Here is an 11383-nt window from a genome sequence, read left to right as displayed (position 1 = left end):
ATAAAGGCATTGTGAAAAGTTCAAAAATATATCATTAAGAATCTAACATAGCAATTCCTTATCTCCTTACCAGTCCCCTTCACAGGGCCATTGTAGAGATATACAGCACCATCTTACAAGCCACATCTAAACCACAGCATGACTCTCTTGGAAAGCATTTGGGAGAAGCAGTTTCTACCAACAAATAACCAGGTAAAACAGGCAGAATACAAGATATCCTGTGATTTTAAGATCAATGAGTCTCATAGTCAGATAGAAATTTCTGATTGCAGCCAGGTGTGGTGACACATACCTTTAATCCCCGTACTTGGGAGGTGGAGGTAGGAGGATCGTCGTTAGCTCGAGGCCACCCTGAGACTACATATTGAATTCCAGATCAGCCTTGGCTAGAGTGAGACTCTACCTCAAAAAAGTAAAAAAAAAAAAAAAAAAAATTCAGATTACTCATCAAAACAGGAATCATCTCCAGCATCCTTGCCAAGTGGATTTCAATATCATATATATAATATACATATATATCCATTTATATCATATATAACCATATATATATATGCCATATATATCATATATATACATATATTATTTGGGAGAGAATTGGCAGGCCAGGGTCTCAGACACTGCAATCAAATTCCAGACACTTGCGCCACCTAGTGGGCATGTGAGCCCTTGCAGTTGCCTCACTCCTTGTGCATCTGGCTTACATGGGATCTGTAAAGTCAAACTTGAGTCCTTAGGCTTGATAGTAAGCACCTTAACCACTAAAGCATCTCTCCAGCCCTGTTTAGTTTAGTTTGTTTGTTTGTTTGTTTGTTTGTTTGTTTGTTTTTGTTTTTTATGGTAGGATCTCACTCTAGCCATGGCTAACCTGGAATCCTGGAATTCAGTATGTAGTCTCAGGGTGGCCTTAAACTCATGGTGATCCACATACCTCTGTCTCCCGAGTGCTAGGATTAAAGGTGTGTACCACCATGCCTGGAGGCTAACATCTGTGTTTTTCTTCATATTTTACATGTGCTGAAGGTAAAACTATAACCTGTATCTTTTTTTAATTTTTTTTTGTTCATTTTTATTTATTTATTTATTTAAGAGTGACAGAGAGAGAGAGGAAGAGGCACATAGAGAGAGAATGGGCCCTCCAGGGCTTCTAACCCCTGCAAATGAACTCCAGACACACGCACCCCCTTGTGCATCTGGCTAACGTGGGTCCTTGGGAATCAAGCCTCAAGCCTGGGTCCTTAGGCTTCATAGGCAAGCGCTTAACCACTAAGCCATCTCTCCAGCCCGATATATCCTGTATCTTATTGCTGTCTTTGAAGCCATAGAAGATCATTTCTTAGAGAAAGATCACATGGCAGTCACTTAAAAAAAATGCCTAAAATTTTCTCCAATTTAAACTAACTATTCCTAAAATGCTTTCTGTTCAGTGTGGAGTGCTTTTTATAACAGTCTGTTCATTTTTTTTCCATGTCGTTGATGGACACAGAACATTTCCATTCACTGTGATTGTGCCAGCATTTAACCCCCACCTACTCCCCTGACATCCAGTATACATGATGCTGTTAAATACTTTTCTGTTCAAGTGTACTAAAAGTTATATTAATTTCATATTGCTCATATATTTGCAATTATAGTAATTCACATGTTTCAACCATAGGCATCTCTCTTAAGTATATGTTTAAATGTGTATCTCATTAGATTTATGTGAGTTCCAACTGCAGTCTTTACCTTCCAACTTGAATTGCTATGACTGTAATGTTGGGTGAGATTTCTGGGACTGGATCCCCATTACATAAAATACAAAAGTGGAAAAATGTTTTTTTAAAAAATTAGAGATAATAATCACAAATGATATTGCACATTTTAAAATGGATGCCACTATGCAAATATAATAGAATGAATTTACACCAGCAGAGATGATATATCTTATTAAACACCTCAGCTGTGTGGTATATAATTCCGTACATACAATCCATTATTGATGAGCATAACATGGTGCTGTGAGGAACAATAGAGAAAATTAAAGAAGTTATATTTGGGAAAACTGGTGTATTAGTGAGAATTTTCTTATTAAATCTTCCCTGTAAAGGAAAGGAAATGTCCCCTCCCTGACAAATTATAAACCATTTCTGAAATCATTTGATCCCTAAAGTGTAAAATGTTTAGTCAATCAAGTGGCAGTCCTTGTCTTAGCAACACTCACTGTGATAGCACCACGTGCAGACACTGGAGAAGAAGTTAGCTATCATTTCCCTAATTATAGCCACTTAAGTGAGTGTAAAGACCCATCAACAACCAGGGTACCACAGTTGTGACACAAATTCTGGGAAGTGATGACCATAATAACTAGGAACATCATGCAAGGTGCCATCTTCTGGAGATATTCTAAGAAGAAACTCTTTGATAAGCACAAATGGATATGTAAACTTAAGAACTCATGTGGTGTTTCTTTAAAATAATAAGATAAATAGCAATCATTGAGGTTTCTGGTGTTAAAATGTACAATGGAGTTAAAAATGAGATGTCAGCCAAAACTGAAGTAAATAAAGGAAAAGGCAAAAGTGGAGGACCACATAATAATAAACTTTTTAAAAATTCTCTTATATATTTATTCATATGTTTATTTGATATAGACAGAGGAAGATATAGAAATGTAGAGGCAGATATATAGAGAGAATGGGCATGCCAGTGCCTCTAGCCACCGTAAGGAGCAAACTCTAGATGCATGTACCACCTTGTATATATGGCTTCATGTGCATACTGGGAAATTAAACCTGGGCCTTAGGCTTCACAGGCAAATGCCTTAACCACCAAGCCATCTCTCCAGCCCCAATAGTATTTTTTTTTATTAAATGTTTAATATATAGAAATCACATGTACTGGTGTTAACTTCAATTCAGGAAATAATCTTGCAAGGTAGCTATTTGCAGATTCACTTTCACACAAACATAAAAAGAGTCTCACAAAAGATATTTCTCAGCCCTAAGATTTCAGAGCTGATTGTTATCTCTAAATCCAAGTCATATACTTTTCAATATTGAGCTTCATGTGTGTCAGACCTCCTACTTCTAGCTTATAGCTCTTCAACATCTGGGCACACAGTTACTTGTATTGTTATTACAGGATCTTCACCATCTCAGTGGACGCTCTAGAAAATCCCCAAGCAGTCTGAAATGGGGATGTAGTGTAATAAGGATAAAATTGCTCTGGGAAGCAAAAGACAATAAAAGGACGTCCTCAGAAATGTAACTTTAAATTGTTCTACCTGGGTTAAGATTACATTGTAAAGCACATAATAAGGGCATTGTGTTGCCCCCAAAGTGTATAGCTAGGAAATAGCATTTCAAACTTCAAAATCCATATACTTATGAGCCACAATCCAGTTTGAAGAATACAGATGCATTTTTAAACAAATGTACACTTACTTAATCAATATCAGTTTTACTTATCTTTTATTTATTAAATGTTTGCCACATGCTGAGAGTGCACATTTTAATGACCCAAGGCTCACTCTCATAAGTTCATATTCAGGTTATTCTAGTTATTTCTAACTTGGGAGAAAAGGATAAAATGCTGTTTGAGAAAGACCAGTTGTATGCCATGCTCTCTTAAAGACAGCGAGGAGAAAGCTAGGGTAGGGAGAAGAAAACAGTGATTGGTTCCTGCAAAAGATAGCATTCAGCCTCAAATACAGAGATGATGGAGTAAATGCAAATCTTAGGAAAAGGCGATGTCAGCTTGATGCTGAGATAGCACATGCTGTGCTTATACACAAATAACTGAGATGTTGCAACATAGGGTGAAAGAGAAATGCGATCGCCGAAAGTTTTGGAAAGTGACACTGAGTCTTTTAGAAGGATGTGCTCCTTGCTTGAGGACGGTAGACAAGGCACAAACATCTACAGCAAATGCCAGTAGGGTGTGCAGCCTTTTTCTTCAATTAACTGCCCATGGCAAGCAAGTCATGGAAGGAGTCTGAACCGAACATGGAACAGGGCCTTGCCATATCTTATGGCTTAGTTCTTTCTTAACCCTCGGGTGGTTAGACTATCTTGAAATTAGGTAATTTGAGTCCACCAGTAGGCAAGATATGCAATTAAATTATTTATCATATCAATTCTGGCAATATCTTCACCCTTATTAAATAGGAACTACATCTGGAGCCTACGGTGTAGAAAGTCATAGAACCCTAGGAGGAAACTCACACTGTTCTTTGGCTAAGAGGAGAGGTTACATACTACACAAAGTTTTCTAACTTTCTATATTTTCCCCTTTGACCCATGATTTTCTCACTCTTGGCTAAAGAATCTGCTCTTTACAGATGGCAATGAATATGAGGAAGGCCTAAGACTCATCTGCAGTTTTCAAGACCAGACAGTGGAAGAGTGTACCCTAACACATTGCCGCCCCCTCCACAGAGACAAACTGACACATTAATGACACCCTAGTGATTACCGATAACCCCATTGAGGGGAGCCTTCAGTGGAAGGATTGGTGGGGAGTTGGGACATAAGAGTATAACGCGATGGGAATATGAACAATTTGCAATGTGCTTATATAGTATTATTCTCAATAAAAAAAGGAATTATAAGGTATGGTAAGGATGGAATGAGCAAGTGTGAAGATGTTGATCATGGACCTACTCTAACCAACCAAGATAATAAAATCATCCACCAACAACAGTCCTGCTACCACACGATGATCATATAGAAACTGTCATTTAAGACTAAATCAAGTATTTCTCTCAGGCATTCAGAAATTAGGTTTTAGTCACAATTATCTCCTAAGGTGCTGGGAGAGGGTAGATTCAACTGAGTTTATGTTATAGCAGAGGAAGGTCTGCAGAGAACAAAAAGAAAACAAAACAAAACAAAACAAAAAAACAGAAAAACAAACAAAACCAAAAACAGGAGGAGCGGAAGTGCACTGGAACCTCAGAAAGAAGCAGAGACAAGAATCATGGCAACCCAAACGTCTGTGAGAGCAACAGCCTGGATTTCTGTCAACCTCCCCACATTTAACTTCTTCCAAATCTTAACCATTGTTTCCATCATTGCCTTGCCCAAGAAAGCCTTGTAGTTTTTATTTTTATTTTTTTTTGTTGTTGTTGTTTTTGTTGTTGTTGTTTTGGTTTTTCGAGATAGGGTCTCGCTCCAGCCCAGGCTGACCTGCAATCCACTCTGTAGTCTCAGGGTGGCCTCAAACTCACAGTGACCCTCCTACTGCCGCCTCCCAAATGCTGGGATTAAAGGCGTGTGCCACCACGCCCTGCTTAGCCTTGTAGTTTTACTATGAATTCCTCTTTCTTGCTCAAAGCAACCCAAGTTTTATCTGCTCTTAGCTTCAAGTCAGAGGCCTTTATTCCAAATTGAAAGCAAAATTTCAGATTGTGACACTTGAATGGGCTGTGTGATTCACCAGATAGAAAACAGAGAGTGTGGAGTGTGGGGCTGGGCTTTCTGGAAGAATAAAGCTAACTGACAGTTTCTTAATGAACCTGCTGCTTAATGAATCTCACACCTCCATATGGAATAGAATAAGCACTTTGGTAAACTGCAGGCGTTCTAGTGGGCCACTAGGGGACCACGGAGTTTCCTCTTCTGGCATGGCACCTATGCCCTAGAATCAGCCCATTTATCAGGGGATTGCAGTATAGGATGACATAGTATTTTGGGTTCAAGTCCAGTGATGTGCTCTTGGCAAATGGAAGTCAATTAAGAGTGGATTATTTTTTTTGTTTGGTTAGTTGGATTTTTGTTGTTGTTGTTGTTGTTTTTTCAAAGTATGGTCTCACTCCCGCTCAGGCTGACCTGGAATTCACTATGTAATCTCAGGGTGGCCTAGAACTCACAGTCATCCTCCTCTACCCCTGCCTCCCAAGGGCTGGGATTAAAGGTGTGCACTACCACGCCCTGCTGAAGGGTGGATTCTGTTGGTCTTGGATAATGCAGCTTAGAAACCAATCATATAAGGAGAAACTCCCAAAAGAATGTCATAAACTGAAAGGTGAAAGTGTTGAAAAGTCAAAGACATCTTGAAAATAAATCTGGTCCTTAATATTGTTATTTTATATGACTTGATGTTTTCCTTTAAGATAAAATTTAAGAGTTTTCATATCCAAATGACTCAGTTTAAGAAAAACAACTGGTCAGGTATGGTGGCGCACACCCTTAATCCCAGCATTTGGGAGGCAGAGGTAGGAGAATTGCCCTGAGTTCAAGGCCCCCCTGAGACTACATAGTGAATTCCAGGTTAGCCTGAGCTACCTCAAAAAACCAAATAAATAAATAAATAAATAAAATAAAATAAATAAAATAAACCAAAAAAAAAAAAATAATGTGTGTGGTGGTTTCCAAAGAAGGATGAGCAATACTTCAGATCAGCAGCATTGGATATGGTGTTTAATCTCCTTTGTATCAAATCCTGATATTGTTGAGCTGTTTTTGTAATCTAAAAGGTTTGCTATTATATCTCATTACTTCTTTAATTTGCAATTCTTGAAGCTTGAGCTTATTTTAATTTTCACTGACTGGATTTATTCAGCTGTGAATTGCCTGTATTGGTTTCATGGCTATTATCTACTTGGTCATTTATTTGTTTAAATATAGATAATGCTTTGCTTTCATATTGTAAAAAGTCTTTTTTTTTCTCAGTCTGTTTCTTTCATGGTATATTTGATAATAGGGATTATTTTGTATTTTAACATAGTCAAATTCATGTTTTTACTGTTTATTGACAACTTCTATAAATATAGAAAGTATGATGATTATAGACCCCTCCTACCTCCCTTCCTTTTCTCTTCCCAAGTTCCCCCTTCACCGACTCTCACGTTTTTTCCAAGTATTCTGCCTTCTATTCTGAGGCCATCATTATCTTTCTACTGTTATCCATCCTTGTGTAGTTTGTGTCAGCCACTGCGAGGGCCTAAATATCCAGACCATCTTGTGTCTGGATGACAGCATTATAAGCAGATCTTTCCTTCATTTGGCTCTTGCATTCTTTCCACCATCTCTTCCTCCATGGTCCCTGATCCTTGGAGGATGTAACAGATGTCTCATTTAGTGATGAATACACCATTGTCACTTCTCAGCATTTTGGCCAGTTTTGAGTCATTCCAGTAGTCACTACTATCTGAAGGAAGAGAAACTTGTCTAACCAAAAGTGACAGCATAGGTTGTATATGGGCATAAATATAAGTGTTTAGAGAGGTGCTTGGGGGTCACAATCTCTATATTTAGCCAGAAAACAATGGTAGTTTCCCTAAGTTAGGAGTTATGAACTTCCCAGCCATAGGCCATTAAGTAGGTTTTCAGTACCAAACATTAATTCTCTCCCATGCAGTAGGCCTCAAACCCAATCAGAGACTAGTTTATTATCCCCCAAATAGACATACCGTCATTACACCAGTGGGAACATTTGACCTGGCTGACCAGCTATAAAGCTGGTAGGGTCTACAGCTGGTTAAATAGCTCTTTCCAGCGTCGTGACAGCTAGTGAACAGGGAGGAGGTTTCCAGCTCAGCTCCAGCTTGATTTCTCAGTGTCCTGCAGGGCAAGCATGTGCTATTTTCAGCAATACGGTTTTACCATATAGTATGAAAGCCAACCAAGAGCTTTAGCAATACCCTATAATGTTTTGTGGGCGTCAGGGGCCAATAACAAGCTGGGAAGTATTCCACCCCTGGAAATTAAATGTTTGTAATTATAATCTCTGGCTTCTTGGTACAATATTATCCACATTCACAGGATGCTTCCATACAAACTTACTCCTTTTTTTTTTTAATTTTTTATTTATTTATTTGAGAGCGATAGACACAGAGAGAAAGACAGATCGAGGGAGAGAGAGAGAATGGGCGCGCCAGGGCTTCCAGCCTCTGCAAACGAACTCCAGACGCGTGCGCCCCCTTGTGCATCTGGCTAACGTGGGACCTGGAGAACCGAGCCTAGAACCGGGGTCCTTAGGCTTCACAGGCAAGCGCTTAACCGCTAAGCCATCTCTTCAGCCCCAAACTTACTCCTTTTTAAACACACACACACACACACATTAACTAGTGAAGAACTAGGTTTCCATATGGTTTATTCATGATATCTTCATGTTTTTAATTATTGACTTGAGGAGGGCAGATAGAGAGATTGGGTGTGCCAATTTTTCAGGCACTGCAAACAAACTCCAGTTGTATGTGCCACTTTGTACATCTGGCTTACATGGGTCCTGGAGAATTGAACCTCAGTCATTTGGTTTTACAGACAAGCACCTTAACCACTAAGCCATTTCTCCAGTCCAGTATCTCAAATTTCAATTCACCCTGCCCCCACACCCTTCTCTCCTCAATTCCTTCCTCTGACTCCACTTAGACCATTCATCCATCAGTATTATGCTTTTCCACTCCTGTAAGTTGTTTTAATAAAGTATATTTTCCAAGTGTTAAAATCCCTTTTACATTTTTTCTGATAGATTCACAGATTTTAAATGCCTTTTATGCTAAGTATAAAATCTATTGGCAAGGACAACATTTACTGACTTAGATGCAAATGTCTAGCCTCCATTCCAGGATTTCTAATAGACCTACAGCCATCCATTCTTTTGGTTTTCTATGGAGCTAAGACCTTGAGGAGATTACAATTTCTTGCCATCCTGCTTGAGCTACAGACACTTCTTACTGAACTACCTGGATGTTCACTGGTTTCCGAATCCTTCTTCTCAGCAGATGACACCTGTGACTCTTCTCACGCCAGTAGGATTTAATTCATAACCTGCCAGACTTACAGATACAGATGTTACTGTTTGCTGGGCAGTATGCTACTTATTCTTTAGAAGGTTTGCAGGTATGGTGTGATGAATAATTAAATCATATATGTATTTTTTTAATATTTTATTTATATTTATTTATTTGAGAGAGGTAAAGAGGGGTGGAGAGAGAGACACAGAGAGAGAAAAAGTGGCTTCCAGCCACTGCAAACGAATTCCAGACGCATGCACCACCTTGTGCATATGGCTTATGTGTGTCCTGGGGAATCGAACGGAAGTCCTTTTACTTTGCAGGCAAGCATCTTAACTGCTAAGCCATCTCCGTCCCCATATATGTAATTTTTAAGATTATACTAGAGTATTTGAAGTATTATATGAAGAAAACAGCCAGCTGTGGTACTATAAACCTGTACTACCAGCATTCAAAAAGCTGAGATCATAGGATCATGAGTTTGATAAGACCAGGCAGAAAAAGTACAGAGAGGGAGCCGGGCGTGGTGGCACATGCCTTTAATCCCAACACTCGGGAGGCAGAGGTAGGAGGATCGCCATGAGTTCGAGGCCACCCTGAGACTACAGAGTTAATTACAGGTCAGCCTGGACCAGAGTGAGACCCTACCTAGAAAAACCAAAAAAAAAAAAAAAAAAAAGTACAGAGAGGGAAGTAAAAAGGAAGAGAGTGAAGCAGGTATCAAGGGAAGAAAAAAAAGGGAAAAAAGAAAAGAAGAAAAAATGAAGGAAAAAAACAAAAAATTAACTTGTACTTGTTTTGATCAAAATGTCAACAGGCATACAGAGCTATTACATACTAGACCTTGCATATATATAGAGATTCATAGAAATGGGGTTGTTCCTGTCATTATGAAACCCAGTGTCTACTCATTGGCTTTTTTTAACTACTATGTAAAATTTCTATTTAACCTTCAAATATTTGAAAAAATAAAAACATGATTAAAATATTTCTTTTCTGTTTGCATTGATTTACTTAGCAGTGGGTAGTTATCATGTGCCGAATATGGAAATTTTTGTATTACACAGGACAGGAAAAGCAAGAATGTAGACCCGTGGGAAGGCAGGAGATGGCAAGCAGACAATCCCAATGAAACAAACAGGCTGGTACCCAATGGATGCAGAGATGCAGTGAGGAAGAATTCAGATAATGGTGATCTCACACAAAGGTTCAGTTTTACCCTACTTCTTATGAGTCTTCTGTATTGGTTTACTTTAAATCTTTTTTATTATTATTATTACTCATCCATATTCACTTTGAAAATATTTTGGAATTAACACTTTTGAATTTTATTCCCCTACATTTTTCCTTTATCCCATTTTTTACCCTACTTTAAAAAAAGGCATAAAATTTTACTTTTCATGCCTCAAAAGAATTTGTGATGGAGTAAAACACAAAGAATCACACTGTTGTATATTTTGTTTCCAGAAATGTCATAAAGTGGTTTGTAGAAACAGGAAAACAGAAGTGATTCACCCAGTCTGCAAAAAGATGCCCGTAGGTTTGAAGAGCAAAGAAACATGGAGATATATGCAAGTTTGGGAAGCAAAAAGGAGATGGTCCATTCTTCCACGGTGGTCCACACAGGACCCAAGCACCCACAGGAAAATGGTGGCATGCTAAGTCAGGTGAACAGATGTCTGCCTTCCAGGATGGTCTTGAAGCTGAGGAGAATGGCTAGAATTCATGATGTCAGGCTGTCCAAGACAATGGTATTTTACTGTGAAGATGGAAGACTGATTTTTTGATAGATGTTTGATCCTCAGTTCACACCTTGCCACCCATATAAAGTCCTATTGCTGTAGCATTGTAAGAAAGAGACTCCATTCTGTTCATGTAAGGATTTCTTCACTGAGATTTAGGTCTTCCACAAACATACTACCATGGTCTCCAGTTTATTATTTGCCTTTTCTTCAATACTGCTTATGCCACTGGGGGAAAAAGGAACAAAGCAATTTATAGAGCAAGCACAACCAGAAAAAGATGCATAGGGACAAAGAAATCATTTTCTTCTGAAAACAGTTTTACCCATCCAACTTTAGCTACAAAATAATATGCCATGGCAGCAGATGGTATTGTTTGGTATTCACCAACTTGATGCCTAAATTTTCATCCATTATACACCATCTTCTCCACTGAGGCAAAGCCCTGAGAAAGTTCTGAGTTTAATAAAAAGAAATGGTTCTGTTGTGAAGAATAATGTTTGTTTCTGCTCATTGTGTTGCACCTCCAAGTAGCAGTTTCAAGGTTCATTCAACAGAAAAATCTACTGTTATAATCTTTCTCCTCAAAAAAACTAGTCTTGAATTTGCAATTATATATTGTCCTTTACCACCTTATTGTGAACTTTAGTTTCATCTTCTGTTGCTAAGGGTGTTCAATTCCCATGCAGATTATAAGCTTATGTATTTAAAAGTTATTTCCATAGTACCCAGCAAAAGGTGTAACTGAATAAAACTCAGTTTATTCTTTAAATTCTTCATATGTGTGTGTACATTCTATGAATATATGACATATTAAATTTTTCACTTTAAAATGGGTAGAAAAATTTTTACACAATGACATTTAATATGAGGATAAAGTTGAGTAAAACCCTGCAAGTTATTGTATACCTTTTGCCAATCTTTT

This window comes from Jaculus jaculus, chromosome 6 (assembly GCF_020740685.1).
Source record: "Jaculus jaculus isolate mJacJac1 chromosome 6, mJacJac1.mat.Y.cur, whole genome shotgun sequence".
In the NCBI taxonomy this organism is placed as follows: Eukaryota; Metazoa; Chordata; class Mammalia; order Rodentia; family Dipodidae; genus Jaculus; species Jaculus jaculus.
This window is presented reverse-complemented; position numbering follows the sequence as displayed.